Source organism: Fukomys damarensis, unplaced genomic scaffold, assembly GCF_012274545.1.
Source record: "Fukomys damarensis isolate Sample0158 unplaced genomic scaffold, DMR_v1.0_HiC HiC_scaffold_38, whole genome shotgun sequence".
In the NCBI taxonomy this organism is placed as follows: domain Eukaryota; kingdom Metazoa; phylum Chordata; class Mammalia; order Rodentia; family Bathyergidae; genus Fukomys; species Fukomys damarensis.
The window spans coordinates 64,872,164-64,892,887 of record NW_022900950.1 but is presented as its reverse complement, the minus strand read 5'-3'; the positions used below and the strand labels follow the sequence as shown (position 1 = coordinate 64,892,887).

The 20,724-nt window shown below is 40.2% G+C and overlaps 1 protein-coding gene across 1 annotated transcript in view; it reads right to left on the bottom strand.

The window, feature by feature from the left end:
• Smad1 (SMAD family member 1) overlaps nucleotides 1–20,450 on the bottom strand; it is a 67,667-nt gene extending 47,217 nt beyond the window's left edge. The window contains exon 1 of the mRNA XM_010610941.3: nucleotides 20,084–20,450. The gene's annotated coding sequence lies outside the window, so the exon portion shown is untranslated. The remainder of the gene's footprint in view (nucleotides 1–20,083) is intronic.
• Nucleotides 20,451–20,724: the final 274 nt, after the last annotated feature.

Genomic DNA, 20,724 nt, shown 5'->3' with positions numbered 1-20,724 from the left:
TACCAGGGATTGAACTTGGGTCCTTGCGCTTGAAAGGCACGCCACCAAACCGCTGAGCTAAATCCCCAGCTGATTTTTTTTTTTTTGGTAACTTCCTCTATATTTAAAGGACACCTAATTAGTCAATTCATAACAACTGGCATTTTCTTTGGCTTAGCCTCATCTAATCCAAAAACATATAATTATCCAACTGTCTGAATATCGTGAATATCAACAAAATACACCCTGCCTTTCAATACTTACAGATCCCAGATTCCCAGAGAAAGAGTTAGAAGGGAATTACTCCAACTTGTACCTGATGAAGCAGTTGCTTCTGTATCTGTGGGTTCCTGTGTCCGTGGGTTCAACCAACAGCAGATAGAAACACTGGGAAAAAAACTGCATCTGTACTGAACATTTATACTTTCCCTTAACAGTGTAGTATACTTCCATAGAATTTACACTGCATTAGGTATTACAAGTAACCTACAGGTGATTTAAAGTATATAGGAAGATACAGGTTATTATCTCTATGCTATTTTATACAAAGGACTTGTGCATCCTGTGGATTTTGGGCTCAGGGATCCTGGAACCAATCCCCCACACATCTATGCTGTCAATAAAAAGATGAGGGATGGGCCAAGGATTTAGCTCAATGGTTCTGCTGAGTTTGATACCCAGTACCAAAAAATAAAAAAGTAAAAAAGTTGAGGGGAAGAAGGCAAATATGACCATCACCAGCTTCAGACTAGAGGCTGCTTTACAATTCTTGCACTGGCATTAAAACCAATAGACTAGACAAAATGAATGATCCTATTAAATATTAAGGGAATAATTAAATTATTCAAGAAGATAAACAAAACATGGATCTCGAAAAGTGATTCGAGAAAAAAAATCAAAGACTCATAGTACCTTTAAAAAGGCAACTGACAGAAGATAAATGATCTATTATCAAGGAGGCAGGCAACTCATTTTTTCCCTCCAGTCTTGTTCTGTTTTATTACTCTTGTCTTAACTAATGTGGAAATATCATGGCATAAAGATCAAAAGAATTAAGGGACCAAAAGTATAGGATATTGATTAACTCAACTTTGAAACTGTTTAACAGTGGGGTAACTTATTCAAGAAAAGGGCAACTTTATAAAAATTTTATTTGATCTGTTTTTAGGAAACAAGTACAGTAGTCCCTTTCCTTACCAACTGGATCTGTTCCTGAGGGAGGTTTGGTTGTAGTCAATACAGCTGAGATGTGGATGTTTACCTGGGTACACGCTACAGATAGTAAGAGGCAGATGAATCGTCCACTAACCTAACCCAAGTTGTTCGAATGTCAGTCCGGTCCTAACTTGAGGGTCCACTGTATATCCAAGTAATTAGATAAACCAACTACATATGTATTTGCAGGCTTATACCATAGCTAGCTACCTCCTTAAACAGATGAATGATCTTTTGAGTGCATACAAGAAGCAAGACTTGAGCTCCCAAAGCAGATCCACAGTGGGTTGAGAGTGATCATAAACAAACTGTAAATGAAGTCTGAATTTTAGTGACTTTAATAAATGAAAACAATCTTCTTGTTTACCTCATCAGATGTCATAGAAATATAAAATACCTCAAATGTATGTTGCATAATCAGTGGCAATATTAGTACTATGGAAAGGTACACGTAAGCTATCCTAACATCCCATTTAAAAGGATTCAAGGCCTGCTGAGCTGTCTCCTCTGAGATGTTTAAATTAAAACATCAAAAAAGTTTAAAGGAAAATATGGCAGGAGACCCATATTGTAACTTTCATTGCTCCAAAATGAACTGCTTCTTTTTAACCTGCTTGATTTCACCTAGGTAGGTACTTAAGTTTTAATTGCACACTACTAACAAAGGCAGAACTGTCAAAACAGAGCCTTGGAAGGCTTTATACAGAGATCCTCTATGAATTCCTGACTCTCACTGAAGCCATAATTAACAAAACACTAGACACTACAGATTAAAGTTAAAAATATTTAAAATGAAGAAAGCTGAAATTTTTTTCCTGGGACACAATGCCAGTAAACATTTTAAAACATAAAAAGCAATCTATTATTAATCCAAGAGTTGGAGCAATGGACTGTGTTGGTAAGAGTAAGAATTCATAAAACAGGGGTGAAAATTCAAATCCTAATCTTATGTCTATAACAGATCAGCTCACTGAATTAATCAAAAGTTCAGAAGAACAGAAAGCCTGAAACTTTTGATAAAGCTAAGGCAGCTATTATTTAAGAATGGAACAGCAGATACCCCATGAGACTGGCCCAGCAGGTCAATTGCACAAAATCTGGTCCCTGCTCACACCTCCAGGTGGAGAAACCAGCCGATGGGCAGTACCTAAAAGGTGGTCCTAAAGAGAGGTGGACACAGTTCTTGATAAGGTGGGAGAGGTTACTGTACAACTCCTTAAGAAAATGATGTATCTTTAATCTTAAGATAGGCAGGAAGAAAAAAGGCAATTTAAAAATTGCTATACAAGTCCATTGTGATTACATTACCACAAAAACAGAGATGGATCTAGTTATTTCAGTCTCAGAAAATAAAACAGAAATACTTTGTGATTTGGTTTCAACAAATAATCTGCTCATATTCTTCCCCCACTTACTCCTATTAGAAATTAACTTGGTTTAAGTATTTGTATTGTAGGAGTAAACAGGTGCTGCATTTCTTCTTCCTATTTAAAAACAGCCAACTTTCAACATGTCTTCATCTGCACTTATGTCAAATATAGCTAAACAAGACTAAACAAAATAAGAAAAAAATCCTCAAGAAAAATAAAAGGTATGTTGGATAAAAGCTCTCTCCATTTCTTCTATAGACTAGTGCATGTTCTAAAGTACTTATTTCATTACTAGAAAGTTAGCTTAAAATAAACTCTTTCATCAAGTCCTCAGAACAAGAAAATGGCACTGAATCAAAATTCCTATACAAGAAAGCCACATGAATACCACAAAAGAACTCTGCAGCTCCCAAGCATGGCATCGTCTGCTCCTTCACCTTGGCTGGTTACAAGGTATCTCGTCCGCCATGTTTTCACTTTCAAAAAAAAATTTTTCCGCAGATAGTTTTCTAAAGGTGGGGGGAGTGCTAAGCATTTGAAAGCCTGAACTGGTCTTTAAAGCACAGGTGCTAACAGCCAGTCTTGCTGTCTCAGGTGAGGCTTAAGCAGTGTGCTACTAAGTGCTGGAGCTGTGTGCCAGGCAGAGGTAAGTGGCTGGGAGTCTTGGGAATCAGAAACAAAAGGAATACTGTGTAAACTTCAAGTTCCACCTTAACACCTATAATAAATTCACTGCAAGGTATGACATTTCAGCCAAATGATTTCAAAGTAGCATACCCTTGATAAAAAGGAAACGATGTGTGTATGTCACGATTAGCTGAATTTCTCAGGAAAGCTGTAGCCGATACACTTACTTGTACCAAGAATAGATCTCAGTATCTTTTCAACACATTAGTAAATTTAAGAGAATTTCTCTTTCTTCTAGTTATGCACTCCTAGTTATCCCTCCATCCTGACTCAACTGGGCAGCTTACAGAGCACCTAGTTAATTTTGTCACAGAAATTCCCTGCGGAATAGCAAATGTCAGTTCTGTTGTCTCATTAGATGATGACTACTTCAGTTAGCAATGATCTCAAGATTAGTGGCAAACAAAAGTTTTCTTACTGTCCCCACCTTCAACAAACAACTTGGCTTTCCTCCCCTTTGCCATTTCCTGTAAAAGTCATGCAACACTCCTCTGTCCCAGTGAGGCCTCATGCTCAAGTCGCACCTGTGATGGAAAGCTGTCCTCCAGGACACAGAGATCTTCTGGAGATCCCTCACAAATCCCATCTATAGTCTCAGCAACTCAAGTTACAGAGCACGCACACCTCAAATGCCAGAAAGACCAAGACCTTTCGTGTTTTAAAATTTAATTTTATTGACTAGCCCAGGAAAAAGTCTCTGATAGTTGTCTACTAGAATAAACTGTCCTGCTAGAATCAAGATTATCTTAGAGTAGCAATTTTATAGATTGCAAATGCAGTACATTACTAGAGGGGACAGGAGAGGATGCATCACTAACAAATCAAATGATTTAACCGCTGCTCCCTTATTCGAGGATGATACTGGTTGTTAACTCCTCACAGCAGTCCTTCAAGGCATCTATCACTGTCAGTTCTACTAAGTAAGAAATGTGAGGTTTAAGATTTTAAGTAACATTCTCAAGACCACATTCTAGTAAGCAAGTCACAATTTTAAACCAGTACTGACTGATAAAAAGTCCATTAACCAGGTTCCAAAAAAGTAATTTCAACACCAAATGCATATGTGAAAAAATAACTGGCTATAAGAGGGGAAAAAAATCGCTCCTTTATTTAGTTAGTTATTTTTCTTACCTAAAATTCCCACTGTATTTCACCTTTTGGAACACATTCTCTTTCTCCATGGACCTTGCAGGTGCTGTTTACGACAACAGACGTGCACATCTGTAGGGCTGAGCCAACACGCACAACACAGGACAGCGTGACCCTCTCTCCCCCTAAATTTAGATCCCTCAGCTTAGCTCTTAATTGCATAATTTAATCAGGACCCTCTAGAAGGGAAACACATCCATATTCATCACAGGCATCAAAGGAAACATCTTTACAAGTTACATCCTTTTGCAAACCAACATATGGTCTCACGCCACTCTCCCAATTGTTGAATTCCTCCTCTGGGAAGAGCATGGAAATTTATTTCTTTTTATCACTTGAAAAAATCACTTCCCTCCTAATTCAGTAAAACTGGGCGGAGGCTACTTCCTTCACAGGTGAGAGAAATAAAACTTGTTGATCTGTCATTGTCAGGAATTTTATCGTTAACCATTTATTTTATGTATTTTCAAAATGGAAACAAAAGGCAGATTAAACCCAGAACAAGAAATCAAGGCCCATTTTCCAGGCTTTCAAATAAACTCCTTTTTTGTCATTTTAAGATAGTTACTAGATTAGAAAACAAGAGTCCTTAACTCAAAAAGGTTTGAACTACAGCTCTCCACTTTATAACTGTACTAAACAAAACAATCTCTCTGAACTTCAATTTGCTTTTCCAAAAAATTCTGATCCTACCACTTATGCCACTGAGTTGTTTTAAGAATTCAATATGAATATGTGAGACTGATTTGGAAATTATTACATGATGAATAACTCAAAAATACTGTATTTCATTAACAGCAGTACTGCAAATGAAGCTAATTTTAACACTTTGTGTATATAAAAATGAAACTTACACTCAATTTTTGTTTAGCAAAGTTCTAACTTTATTCCAAAAAAAGTCAAATATAAAAAAAGAGCACTACAGTTGTTCAATTCATTCAACAAGCACCTACTATGTACTAGTACTATATCAAGTACTGGGATACAGCACGGAAAAAAACAAAACAATTTTAAAATCCAGAAGGTCTACGTTGTAATAGTCTAGGAAGACCTCACAAGAATGCTGTAGCTGACAGGACCCTGAAAAGAGATATCTGTGGAAGTTTACTGTAAGCAGAGAGAAGAGAAAGTGCAAAGGCCATTTAACAAGAATGTGCCTGAAATGCTCAAGGGACAGCCAGGATGTGGCTGGAGTGGAGCAAGTGAGGAAGCCACAGGACAGGACAGTGAGGCAGCAGGGAGACACGGAACAGGCAGGGATGGGGAGGCTTCTGCTCCTACCCAGACTGGGTACACTGGAGATCTGAGCAGGAGGCCACGGCCCACCCCGCAGTTCAAAGCATTCCTAAGGCCTGCTGGGCTGAGACAGACTGAAGGATGCAGGGCTTCAGCAGGGAGCAGGGGGAGCAGTCAGGAAGCTAGGGCGATTGTTAAGGCACAAGGGGTTGAAATCTTAGGCCAGCATGGCAGAAAACAGCCATGATTCTGGATGTACCCTGAAGGCATGAACAGGTAACACTTCTGCTGATGTAAAGAAAGAAAACAACCAACCAATAAGTTGGAGAAGTCTTGTGCAGTTTGTAGAAGCATGAAATGCCATATTACGGGGACTCTGGGACGAGTGAGGAGTAGTCCAAGAACGAGGACAGGACTAACATGCAGAAGTGCCAGCTAGGAGCTAAGTCTTGTGGGAATCAGGGTAATCAATGGGTAGGGAGCAGTAAACATGAAACGAGGAAGGGCAGCGAGCGGCAAAGCCCACGGGACAGTCAAAGCTGGGCACCTTCATGGAAGAAAAAGTTCTCGGGGTGACAATGAAGGGGACTGAGGGTCTTGAGAGAAAATGCCCAACACACAAGAGAGCAACAGCATCTTAGAGTGGAGAGGTCTGTATTCACGGACATCCACCCTCTCACACAGAGGTCCAACAATGACTAAATAACTGCTAAATATGAAAAAGTGACCCACATTCACACACCACTGTGAAAAAACACTAATTTTTTCAGTTGAAAGAATCTACAACTATTATCTATACTATGAGTTCTTTCCCAAAGCACAAACAGAAACAAAACTGTGCACATGTATGTTCATAGGCCTAGAAGGAAACAAAACTGAAAGCAAGGAGTGAGCCAGGAACAAAGGAGTACAGGGAAGCTAACCACTTAACACTTTTATCCAGTGACTGTTTTCAAGTTAAAAACTACAATATTAAGAATACACAAAAACTGATTTATTTTAGCCAGACGCAGTAGCCCATGCCCAGCTATTGGGAAGGATGAGGCAAGAGAATTCCAAGTTCAAGGCCAGCCTCAGCTACTTAGTGAGGTCCTTATCTTGAAGAAATAAAGAAAGGGTGGGGATGTAGTTTAGCACTCGCTATGTTCAATCCTCAGCACAGGAAAAAAAGCAAAATTCACATAGCTCCAGAAGATAGCATTATGACCAAGAAGAGATCAAGATTCATCTTTTTATAAAGGAAGAAACTTTTTAAAAGGAAGAAATAACTGAAACAGTATCTACAAGAATAGAATACCACTGAAGTAGGATATTCAGAGAAAGCATTCCAGTACATGGGGTTGTAATATGTGACCTGACTCCAGGTGAACGGGATATAGATGGGAATGTAGTTTTATTATACAACAGAGCTGCAGGATCAAAAAAACTCATTAAACAAAAAAGCAAGCTAACAACTCAAATATCCATCAAAATTTTCAATGCATAAATTTCTTACAAATTAAAAAAAGAAAGAAAAAAGTTCTACATTACTCAACTATCTTCAAGAGAAATTTGCCCATCTCTTCTGGTATGAAAGCCTGCTACTTGGACAAACAAAATAACTTCTAAAAATCAAAGTTTATACAAAACCCTAAACAAACACTGAGATAGGCCTGATTCCACGCTCCTCCACTGGCTGACCAATGGCCTGCCTTGGGCCCTTGGCCACCTCAGGAGATAAACTGGACAAGTAAGAAGAGCTCCTGCCACATTAAGTGCCAAAGAAGCAGTTTTCCACCAGTTCTAGAGAAATAATGTTTCAGATGTAAGTAAGCACTGCCTACAGAATCAGGCTTCATACCTCTAGGCATTTCCTGTCCCTGATCTCATGTTCAGTCCAGACCCATCCAATAACTTCCCTATGGTGACTTTATTTATAAATCAGTCAGTCTGAAAAACCCAGTGTATGATGAGAAGGCTTGAGGACCCTACTTCTCCACCTGTACGTGCTCAATTACTGAGAGAGCTTTATTTTCTAAGAACTTGTTACTGGACTAATTCTTTAAATACCTGCCACCAGGACAAAGGTGCAGAAAAAGGAAAATGAATATGATACATTTCTCACCACTGCCAAACTGACGGGAATAAAGTGTGTGTGCGCACGCGTGGGAGGTATATAAGACTGTGATAAGAGTCTCAGAACAATGTTTGGGCTATTTATCTAAGAAGGAACATACATGCAGGTACGGTGGCCAATGACCTGTGCCATTTTCTTTGCTGCAACAATGTCTCCTATGCATGCTGAACTTTGTTGTTTACCTTGTAATGGAAACATAAACATTCCAGTTTGAAGACTCAAAAAGCTTGCCTCATTCTCACCACCAACTTCAAAGAGAAAGAGGGCTGTGTAGGTGGTTCTATGGCAAACACCACTTTAAGGTATACTCATGGTTCCCATCAATCTGCAGCACAGGTTAAGTACTCAGAATCTAAAAATGCCCTCACATCAGTATCTCCAACACACTATCCAGAAACACCAAGTACTTTACATACACCATTCCTGAGGCTTACAAGAACTCTATAAGGTAAATTCCATTTTGGAGGTGACAAAACTGAGTAACAGAAAGGTTAGGGACTGTGCCAGGAATACCCATCCCCCGCTTCTCCTAAACCTCCTCCTCCTGTCTGATGCATGAAGCAGAAGGACCAACAGGCAAGGATTTGCTTACAATTTTGTTTTAATCCCACCAACTCCTTTCCTTCCCAACTTATTTCTGTTTTTGTTGTTGCTTTCCTTCTTGATATATTCCCGCCTTCCTAGAACAAGAAGAAACTACAAGTTTTATCAGGGCAGCAATGATAAAATTAAATTCACTTGAATCTAAAGAAGTTCAAATGAGTTTAAGAAGTTATAAGCTATAATTCAACAAAACATAAGAAAACTGGCACTATTACTTCACACCAACAGTCCATGTATGTGTTCAACTCTTAATACCCTTTTCACTGATGAATTTGTGGAATATTAAAAACAAAACCCCTTTTAAGAAAGTCATTTTCTTTCTATCTTCACTGATTATTTATAATATAAAGAAAATGGTACAAAAATTACAGGTTCGTTTTCTTAGTGGGGATACTTTTCCAATCAAGGCAATGCAGAACAGATGATGACTGTCCGTAAATGGAGAATATTTAAAGAATTCTCTCAAGCATCTGATGAATAAGGTGAAAATACACAAAATGCATTGTCATGCGTGATGCAGCTCCAATCACAATGCTGTCTGCCCCTGAAGGATTTGGGCTGAGGGAGTGAGGAGCAGAGGGAGACAAAGCAAACCTGGTGGTGATGTCCCCTTTATGCATCCCACCTGCCCCCTGAATGCCCCTTTCCATGCTCTGTTCCAGGGTCTCTCACATTCAGCTTTCCAGGAGTCCAGCGAACCATCCCTGGCCTTACCCACCAGGTGCCAGCTGCATCCTACTCCCCCAAGTCTTCCCCTGACACTTTAGATGAACCACAGCTCCATTCTCCCACACTTTTCCTCTCCTCTTCTCTAAGTGATCTCAGTATTGTGGTCCTCAGCAGTTTTATTTAGCTGTACTTCTAGATTCTCAGACTCAAGGAACTGCTAGTTCTGTCAAGGAAAAACAAAAGACTGTCAAACACATATCTTTTCTAGCTCTTTTCTCCATAAATAACAACAACAACAACAACAAACACAAATGAGCCAAACAGTCAGTCCTTGGTGCTTAAATGCTTTGCCTGAGCACTTAAAACAAGCACCAAACTCTGCTGGTGCGACTGAGAATAAAAGATATGCATGGTTCAATACCCACGACACACCAGGGTATATTTCCTGACAGGTAGAAATTTACTCAGCAAGTACCTACTCTGTTTCAGGACAACAGTTCTTAATACTGTTGTACAACCCCGTGGTGCTTCTTAAAAGCTCCCTGCTCTAACCCTGGATGTGATGATGACTGTGCGTGGGATTCTGATGTGCAGACAAGGTGGAAACAACTGTGCTGGGGAGCTCACATGGAGATCACACTGGCACCATCTATACCCTCAAGGGACTCGGTTCAGAGAGTGAATATGGTAACTGAATTAAAAGGTATCAGAGTGAAGCCAGACTGGACAGGCAGGTTTGCACTGCTCTTCAAAGTTACAGGATCCTCAGTCCACATCCTGCAAATACAATCTCTTATCCCAACTTTATCAAATGCTATGAGATGCACTATGAATACACATATAAACAGACTCAAAAACATGCTGACAGAATGAATTCAGGATTAAAAAAAAAAAGTAGGCAGGAAGTAAAAACTCTACCAACTGTATGACACTTCTTTTCCAATCCCCTGATTTTTGAGACTATCCCGACCATAAGTGTAATGCCTTAAAATTAAGACTATATAGCATTAAAAGGAATGTTTTTTAACTTTTCATATGATCTCCAATTAGACTGCTTCTTCAATGGAAAGACCATCTTTACACATTTTTTCTTTCTCATTCAAAACACAGCCCAGTGCTAGGTGCACAGCACTGTATGAGATATTTGCTGAATTAATATTGGCTTAAAAAGTAAAACCTCACAATGAGGTTGTACCCGTGTGTGTGTCAGCGTGGACTGAACCCACGGCCTTCAAACTGAGCTAATTCTCAAACCCTTCTATTACTTTTCAAAGACAAGATCTTGCTAAATCACTGAGTTGCCCAAGCTGGACTCAATCTTAGGATCCTCTTGTCTCAGCCTCTGGATTACAGGCTCCTGCCTCGCTAGGAGGAGCTCTTTTAAAAGGAGGTTTTCCTAGAATACAAAACATCTTACTCCACATAATGCATCAACTCTGTACGTTTTAAACGCAAATAAATGCTACACAGCTTTTATGCCAATCACTTAAGTGACAAGCAAGTTAATTTTGTTCCCAGTTAATAGAAAAAACATTTAAAACCAGTCAAACATTCCCTCAAGCTTGAACAAACTAAACAGAAGGTCTGAGCACACAAACATCAATACAGGGAAAATAAAGAGGTTGTTATTAATGGTGCCAGACTGCAAAGCTAGAAATAGGCAAAAAGCAAAACAAGAAGCTGTAATGGATGAGATACCAAGCTCTAGACTATCAGCTGTCCTGAGTTTATGTAAGGGCTAAATGTAAAATTTCTGCACTCACTGCATCATTATTCCCTATTCCCTACCTAAAGCTACTGTAATATAATTAAGTTCCCAACGTTCCTCTTCCCTCTCAAACTTAGCTTTAAGGGGTCAGCAACAAGTCTGCCCTGTGCATACCACATCAGGGCTCCTACTACCAGCCACTCAGAGCCAGAAAGGACTAAAGACTAGGGAGGGGTGGTGGCAGGTCAGGCAATGAGCTCCTAGGTGAGATTTATAACCCTCATCCTGGAAACAGCGGCAGGTCATTTAACAGAAAGAAGCCCATGAGGGAGGCAGCTCCAATTCGAGGGAGGCAGCTCCAATTCGATCTAACGGCTAGGTAAGTGCTTTGGTAGGACCGAATGTGACTAAGTTAAGGGAGGCTCCTACCCATCACCAGGAGATTTGCTCCTGGATCAGCAGCATACAGAGAGCCACTAATATCCCTAAGAGAAAAATCTGCCAAGTCAAATGCTGATACCTAACTTTTAAAAAATTTTTGTAAAGAGGTTTTATTGCACAGGAGAGTTTTTCTCACTTTATTTTAATACCTCATAAATGTCATCTAAATAATTAAAACCATATTCCAAAACATCGCTCTCTCTCACGAATGGGTAAATGCCACGACAAAAATCTAACACTGCAACACATGAGAAAGAGAGGCCTATTTCAAAGTGTTCTTTTCTAGGAGGGATCTGCTATCTTTACGGTTCATCAATCAAGCCAGCAGACTGAGAAACAGATGAGTAATACAGTAGCTCTGAAACACCTTACATTCAAATCAGCAAACCCCTGACCCAAAGTCACATTGCACAGGGAAGGAGCGACGTCAAGGAAATGGGACGGAAAGAAAGGGTCCACCTCTCCAACTCCAGCTTCTGTCCACTGTGTACCTCCTCGCAACTCCAGACTCTGCGCGGTTGCTGGGCAATGCTGGCTTTCTTTCCTTCAATGAGAAACGCAGTGTGCCCACACTGACACGTCTGGTCCACAAAGAGAGGCACAATAATGTAAAAGAAGAGACATCATTCTCATTCTAGTAATGAGTCTGACCCAGAACACAGAATATGTTTTTTAGTATTTCTTTTGTCTGTACATTGCTTGTTCACACTCTTTTTCAGTTTCTTTCTACCGAGGTAGTGTTTCTTACCAGTTTTAAGTTTCTTACAAAAAAGAATAATTTGTTGAAATCTGCTTTCAGGTTATGTTTGTATATTTAGTCACATAAATGTTGTCAAATCTATTAAACTTTTTCTTTTAAGGTTTCTGCCTTTGGACCCACATTTAAAAGGATTCTGAGGCTGGCTATCAATAACACCCTCAAACCAGCACAAACCAACCTTGCCCACTTCACCTAACAATGTAACAGCAATCTGCACCAGAACCTTTCTGCACTAAGCAGGTGTTGCTATAATGAAAAAACAAATTTTAATACTAATAAATGCTGTAAGAGTCATACACAAATTCAAAATACCCAGTTTTTTAAAGCCTTGGGCAATGCAAGTTAAGTTCTTTAAATCACTAAAAGGATTCTTCCTAGCTCAATTACTACATTTTTGTTAGAAATCTTTGTCTAGAACTGTCAGGAAAATGCTCCACTTACAAATTCCCACACTTGGTATTCCACAATCTCATTATCAGGATTCCCACTGATTAACTCCTCTCAACTCATTTAGCCCATCAGGCTTCTTCTAGCATGACTCGCTTATCATGACTGGACTCAAAACTGCTCTCATTAACATTCTAGGCTCTTAGAAAACATTGATTTTTATAAACAGTTAACACGTCTGAATGCTTATTAAGTGCCAGGTCCTGTGCTGAGTCTTTTATGGGGTCTGTACTCCACTAACTAAAAGGTGCACCTCTTAAATTTTAATGCCATTTTATGCCACCGAAGCCAGGCCAGTTCACAACTCATGGCATGTCACGTTTAACTGACAGGCTGGTCCCTCAGCAGCACGTGAAGCAGCATCTGACAATTAGCAGTAACTCAGGTTAGATGATACACACAAGCATAATGAACTCACTTCATCTTCGTAGCAATCCTGAAACTGATGCTGTTATCTCTTTTTTTAAGTGAGGCAGAATTGTAAGTTAATGGTGACTTCCCAGTCACACAGCAAATGAGGGTTGAGGCTTGCATTGTGTGACTTCAGAGCCTGACCCCGAACCCACCTGCTGTCCATAGGCCTCCCTTGCTGGAGTCACATGAGAAAGTGCCATTACCTCCTCTTTTGCACAGCCTCACCCCCCTGCACCTCAGGCTCCACACCTACTGTGAGGAATTTGTATTCTTGATAGATCCCTGGGAACACTACCTACAATCTCTTGCAAAGCTTCTCCAGTATTCTTGAACTTCCAGCACTTGCTGATTCCCTCACCTCACCAGCCCAAGGATGGCCTGGCCACCCACAGCACTGGGAGATCAGCACAGACGGACGTGCACCCCATTCTGCTTCCTTCTCTTCCAGTCCTCACTCCTAGTGCAGATCCGAGCACAGTGTTCTGTCATCTGTGCTCCAGGTCATGGACTCCATCATCTTTAACTGCTTGCAGTTAACTTCTTTGCTTTAACCTCCAAATAGTATGAGGTCTCCGTCTATTTTGAAAAATAAATCACTTGGGGAGAGTATAAGAATCTATTTTTTATCTCTTAATATACTCAGTCTTTCTCTGCAACTGCATTTGTTGGATTACCCGACTTTTTCTCCTTTACCATAAACGATCCCTTCCCCCTACACACCTTCTTCTGGAATTGTTTCACCACTCCTCTGACCACATACTTTCCTTCCAGTTCTTTCTTTCATCTACTTCAAATATGCCTCTTCTTTCTACTGATTCCTAACTGTGGGCTCCAACAGAAAACTCAAGCCACCAGCTTTGTTTTGCTCCACACAGTCTCAGAATATGCAGATGACTGTCAAGAGTCCATACCCAGAGCTCCAAGCTCTTCTGGAAATGTAGGTATTGGTCTCCAGCTTACCTGTGTGTAACACTTCTAGTTAAGATTCCCTGCCTTAAGTTCTACACATCAATTCTAACTTATTATCTACAATCAGTCCTGTCCTATTAAGTACTGGCTTCATTAATTTCCCAGCCACCGAGGTTGGAAACTTAAGGATCATCTCTCTCATTACTCTATGGCCATATAATCACCAGGTCTTCATGTTTTGTTTTCTTTCCCATACAAAACTCCTTCTGTTTCTACTTCTCCTTTTACCAGAGATTTATCATCACACAGATAACTCACTGGCTTTCTCATTATCTCCTGGCACCCAGGTTCTGCGCTGTCCAATCCGAACTGCATGTCTGAACATTTTCAGTGACTTTCTCAATGTTTCCCTACTCAGGCGTGGGAAGGCCCTCCTCAAATTCTCACCTCAACTTAACCTTTCTGCACATCCATCTCCCCCACCTTCCCCTCCACTGGGCCCAGTCAGAAAGGCTCATTATGCTCTGCCAGTTCTGTGCTGCTCCATGTGACAGCCACAGGTGACTCCTCAAGCACAATGGGACCAAACAATGCATCTCCTCAGTTGAACCAGCTATGTTTTAAGTGCTCCATGCCACCTGTTGCTATTGCTATGGCTATCATATTAGCAGACATAGAAAATTTTCATCCCCACACATACTCTTCTGGAAAGTACTGTTCCCGATCTACTCAACACTTGTGCTTACATCCCAATCCCCATGGCAACTAGTTTCACCTATGCAAACCACACACGTCCTTCCACAGAGGTCATGTGACTTGTCAGCACAATTTACTCTGTTAACCTTGGAACAATTCTTACATTGTTGTTGCATTTACATTTTTTCCCCTCCTGTACTAGGGATTGAACCTGGGGCCTTCACACTGAACTACATCTCTAGCCCTTCTCATTTTTTACTTTTTGAGGTGGGCTCTTGCTGAATATGCCCAGGCTGGGCTCAAACTTGTAATTCTTTTGCCTCAGTTTCCAGAGTGCAGGGGTTATAGGTGTGTACCAGCACATCACCATTTAATTTTTCATTTTTATGTCTTACTAATTATTGAGCTTCTGCGAACTAATATTCATGGAATGAATGAAGCATATACTTATTTGCACCAAAGTTTTCAAGTAAGGGCCTATTTAATAACCCTCCTTCATTAAGAGATATTTTCTTTCAATATAAACAAAGATCATGTATTTAGCTCAGTGAATGATAATTTATGCTTAGTTGTAATAGTTGAAGGTAATTAGTTCCTTTTTTCTTGTGGTATTTGAAAAACATCACACAAAAAGCCATACAGGTCTGAAATACTTTCATTTTGCATAAGTACACAGCAAAGAAACTACAAGAGACAGGGAGAGGAACATAAACAAAGACTTTTGAGTAACTAGACCATAAGAGGCAAAGAGAAAAAATATCTCTGGTACAGAGCCTAAAAGCCCTAAAATAAACATTAAGAAATTTTATATAAAAATACATTTTTTTATTAGTAGGTACTTTTTTATCCCCTTCTTCCCAAACATGACAGTGAATATTCATTTGCATCCTGAGCTTGAAAGCATATACACCCATGGTTTCTGGTTGTATGTATATATGGTGTGATCAAAAAATACGGTAAATGTTTAAATATCAAAATGTATCATACAGTAAAATACATATTCCCCCCTTGCTTCAAGCACATCTATCATTCTTTTACTATAATAACTTTTTAAATGTTAACAGTATTTTTCAATCACCCCTTGTAGATTTTTTCTTAAATTCAGGTTTGTCTCAAAACAGAACTAGTTAGGAAATTAATCAAGCTGGGATATCACAGACCTGGGTGCTTCTAACAGAGTAAGACTCCTTTGCTGAACACCAAGAACCGAGCGGAGAAAATATTAGAGAGAGTCACATTCTCAAGAGGGAGTACTCTCTAATGCTGTTACCTTAAAACAAAAATCACAAACATGCTACACTGTTCAAATACTGTGCCCCTGTGCCTTTCTAAAGCTCTGATAGTCACTACAGTGAAACCATTCATGAAGGAAAGACCGTGTCCACTGCACAAATGAATGTTCTAGAAAGTGGGCTTTCTTGTGCAAGAAACAGCTGTGATCGTCTTCGTTACTTTTTTTTTTGCCTTATAGGACTGGTTATAGAATAAAATCAACACCACCTTGTTGTACAACTAAAAGAATAGGTTAATTTAGATTTCAATGCATACTATTTTGCTTTATATTCTTTTTTTAAAAAAAGCTACAGCAGAGTAGGCATCTTTGCTGCAAAACAGATGATAGATTATCAGATTATACTGAATATTTGTACTACCAGATTATAGCAGAAAACGCGCACAGAGAATCAGATTCCAGCTGGGGCAAGGAGATGACCCTATTTGTTTTCAAAGCATACCCTCAATCTTAGTACCAAAAACTAAAACCACATTAGAAGTACCAGTGCATTTCATCAACATCATTTTATGACTTATACTGATTTTCTCCCCCTTTTTATACTTATATTACCCTTCTTCCCTTTTCAGACCTTTCTAAGTCTCTGCCTAGCACCCTCTAGCTCTCTCCTTAAAACTCCAACTTTTGGTAAGAAATGAAATGTGTTTCTGAGAGTCAAACAAGAGATGTATGTATTTGTAAATCCGAACTGTCTGGTTTTATTTGAACTTGTAGAATCTTGGATCTCCCGTTTTCTAATAAGGTCCCACTGATTAAATTAGACATGGGCCTTTTTGTTTTTTCCAACTCTAGAATAAAAAGAATCAATTTTAATCTATATAAAACAAGCATCTCTCTATGAGTTGTCAGACTTGACTTCTACTTAGCTCAAGCAATATTAGGTACAAAACAACAGAAGCATGCCAAAAACATCTTTTTCCCTTTTCTCTCCAAATGATACAGGATAAGCTCAACCTAAAGCCTCAGCAACACAGTGAGTATGGAAGGAAAAAAGAAACAAGTGGACGCTCGAGGGGGAAAGACTGCTAGGGCAACTGTATACAAGCCGGTTTTCTTCTCCAGACTTCAGACCACTTACCTGAATATGAACCAACCACAGGAGGAACTCTTGAGAGCAACTTTAAACATTAAATACTGAATCTCTCATCTACGCATAGGAAATTTAAGTGTAAATGTTTATAAAAACACATGGCAAGGTGGTCCCATTAGATGTGCTTCACCTGAAGGCTCACACAACTGGGGTATTTAAGTAAACACACAAATTCATCTCATCGGTATATGTAAATATTTTTGGATAGGAGGCTGGAAGTAAAGAGAACACACAGAATCCACGGTTTCAACAGATTCCTGAACAGCACTAACTCCCTGGCCCCCCCATAAGAACAAGGGCACTATAACATATCACAGGAGTAGACATCAAATGTTAAAAAAATATACCCAAGGAACTTGCAAAGAACTATTCTTATCTCGTGATACAATGTTTAACTGCTCAGGGAAAACAGAGTAATTCTGCTAAAACAGATAAACTGAGGTACTGGAACTCCCTCATCAGTACCACTAGTTTGTTATTACACAAGAAAGCACAAGAGGGAAATGACAGGAGTTACAAAGAAAAGCAAAGATAAAACTAATTGGGCTTTGAAACGCAGTACTTTTATGTCAGATTTATTCTTCCAATCAGGTGCCATTTAGGTACTAACTTTACACCTCCCCACACCCGCCACCTTAAACAGAGGAGGGCAGAAGAAACAGGACCCCAAGTCACACAGGCAGAGTTTTCAAGGCTTAAAAAAATAAAAGCAAAGTGCTATCTGTACTGAGACATTGAAGCACAGTGGCACAACGCCTATGTGGGTACTCTAGAGTAAAACCCCCCAAATGTGGCTAAGAATAAGGTTCTGGAGTCGGGGGCCTTTTCATAGCCCAGGTGATATTTAAATAGTAACTTCAGTATTACGTGGCCCAAGGCAAGACACTGCATCACTGCCCTCAGTTTCTTTTCCAGTAATATGTGGTAACAACAGTCCTTCGGGAAGTTTTGAGGCTAATGTGAGATATAAGTATTGCAAACAACGCTTGGCACACAATGAAAATTCAGAAAAAATTGCTAGTTATTTCTCCTGTCCAATTTAGGATCCATGGACACTGACGATAAATTACAAAAAAGTCGATTTCATATTATCCAGTAGCTTCAACTATCACTTCCAAATTGCTTGTTTTAACAAAAACAGCTAGAAAGTAGTAAAATTAACTGATATGTGTAGTCTTTCTCTCTTTGGCCTTACAAATTTATTAATAGAAGGGACAAGTGAGAAGAGAGATAAAGGCCCTGGGGCCACACCATCCATTACAGTGGTGGCGAATCTTTCAGAGCTTTCAGTGATAACACACAGCCTGCTGTGGCACATGTGCCGTAGGTGCACCATCATTGGTCTGGAAGAACTTTCTGTGATGCTGGAAATCTTCTAGAAACACAATCCACTACGGTAGCCACTACCCCTAAGTGGCTACTGAGCATTTGAAATGGGAAGATGGTTTAAGTTTAATTTCAAACAAATAAATGTAGCTATGGCTACCTTACTGGACAGCGCACTGTAGATGGCCATAAACTGAGTAAGAATTATAGAAATGTAAGCAAGAACAAGGGTTTTTCTTTTCCCAATTTGCTCATAAGTTCAATTCAAATATGTTAGTTTTCAGTGGAGGCCTGGCCCCTATGACCAGTTACATGTCACCTCACACATCAGTACAGTACAAACTCGATGGTAATAAACGGATCAGAGATAAAGCAGGTGGTCCTCTAATATTTTACAAGGTCCCTAAGGCCAAATTAAATTCTATGATTCAATACACAGATCACAACAGGGAAGGTCCTTATTAGCATCTGGTTCTAAACCACCAAGTAGAAAGCTACTTATTCAAGGAAGACTGGATACGCCTGCATTTACCTTCAATTTTCCCCCAAGAAATTCATAGTTTTGTAAAGATTCCCCTCATTCAGAAACACTAGTGTTCTTGGCCATCTTGGTCATTCCACTATAACAAAACCCATGTACCACCCATATCTGAAGTCTAACGCCAGACTCCTGCTTAGCTGCCTCTGTAATATGGTTTAATTATGATGACTGAACTAATAGGCTGACATCATAGACTTTTACAGGCTGACCCCATGTCATCCTGATGTATCATTTTGCACCAGTTCAGTGCTGTAAATCAATTTAAGATCTCAAGCAGGTTGAAAAGACTGGTAATGATGCTTTCTCTGCTGTCCCTGGAGACTCTACATTATACACAACTTACATTATTTATAAGGCCTCGGTGATGGCTCCATTAGCCTTGTAAGACTACACAAATGAGATCTTTTATACACACACAACTTGGCCTTGATTATGTAGGCTACTGCAGCTTAGATACGCCTGTCTAATTACACTCAAGTTGACTTTTTCTAATCTACTTAGAAAATTTTATCTTGAACCCGGAATCACCAGAAATCAAAACTGCAAACCAACATTTAGTTTTCAAATAATAACTGTAGCTGAGAAAAATGAGAATTACTTCCTCTTATTGCTTTAATGAACTTGGCAGAAAAAAAAAATCACTTCTATTCCAAGAAATGTAAGACGTTAACATTCGTAATTGCTTACAAACGCAAAGGCCACCAGCTCTTCAAGAGTATAAAGCCAAAGGATACTGCAAAAGGAAAAATGTACTTGGTTACACACCTATGGTTGCAGGGGTCAGAACTGAATCAAGAACAAATCCCTAGCCTCAGAAGAAACCTGATCCTGCCTGCATCCTCCAAGACGGCATCACCCACCTCCAGAAAATCATCTCTCAGGACCCTGGTTACAGTTTCCCAGGAATTGCATTTCCACAAATGGTACACCACCTGCACAGAAATATCAAATAACTGCAAATGGGGACGAGGGAGGGAGGGGCGGACACTTTAATCAGTACAGCATATTTAGGCCTGGCACCTACATCAGAGTAACGCTGTTGCAAAAATATTTACACCAATTGAAATTGTTGGGGCGGTCAACACTGGTTCTGCCTGGATTCTTTTTAAATAATGCTCCGATACAGCTCACTTGCCTCCAATACAATTTAAAGTGGTAATGATCAACAAGATGAAAAATGAACCTGGGCAGGGAACAGTTTTCTCATTGTGTTTCTGAGGTGTGGGCGCGCGTTACCCACGACAGTCAATTAGAGCCTGATAGAGGCGTTCAGAAGTAAGGGCCTCCTGTGATTTCACCGCTGCTGAGCGCGTCGCAACAGGAAGACACAACAACACAAACCACGCAACTTCTCTATCATCGCATGCTCTGAAACTTCAGACACAATGGACAGAACACGGAGGAGAAAGGAAAAGGCCAGTTGTCACAGCACTCACGGAAAAACGATGCTTTCTCAGGAGCGGGTTCTGAGGCTGGCCTGGATTTTCTGAAGGAAAGCGCCTTACTGGTTATCCTGCATGGTGTATTAAAAAAAAAAAATCACATGTGCCTGAATAAACAAAAGCCGCAGCTACTGTAGGTGTGAGATCTGGCAGGGATTTGTTCCTCCTCCCTTCCCAAAGATCATCCAGGAAAACTCTTCAAGCCTTCATACACATTCAGCACTAGAAAAACAAGCCCACGTCTGTCTCTTTCACACCCACCACCGGCACATTAATCCACAAACAACCCCGAGCAACACTAACAAAGGCAGGGTGCAGAGTGAAGGAACAGTTGTTCCAAGGCGAACTCATGAACTAGCAAGCAGTGAGGCCATCGAATCCGGTCAAGGGAAAGGAATGAGCCGACCCTGGGAGACGCAGGGGGTGGAGGCGGAAGAGGGGGGAAAATCACGCGCCGCCACCGCCAAACCTTTGAATAAATTAGAGGGAATTTCGGTGCGAACTTTCCTTGACCTCGACCCCCAAGAAGCTGCTGGGGCACAGAAAGGAGCCCGTACGGGATGCCCGGGGGCCCCGGTGTCCCCTCCCGGAGACCCCCGCTGCCCCCGGCGCGGAAAGGGCAGCGCGGGCCGCGG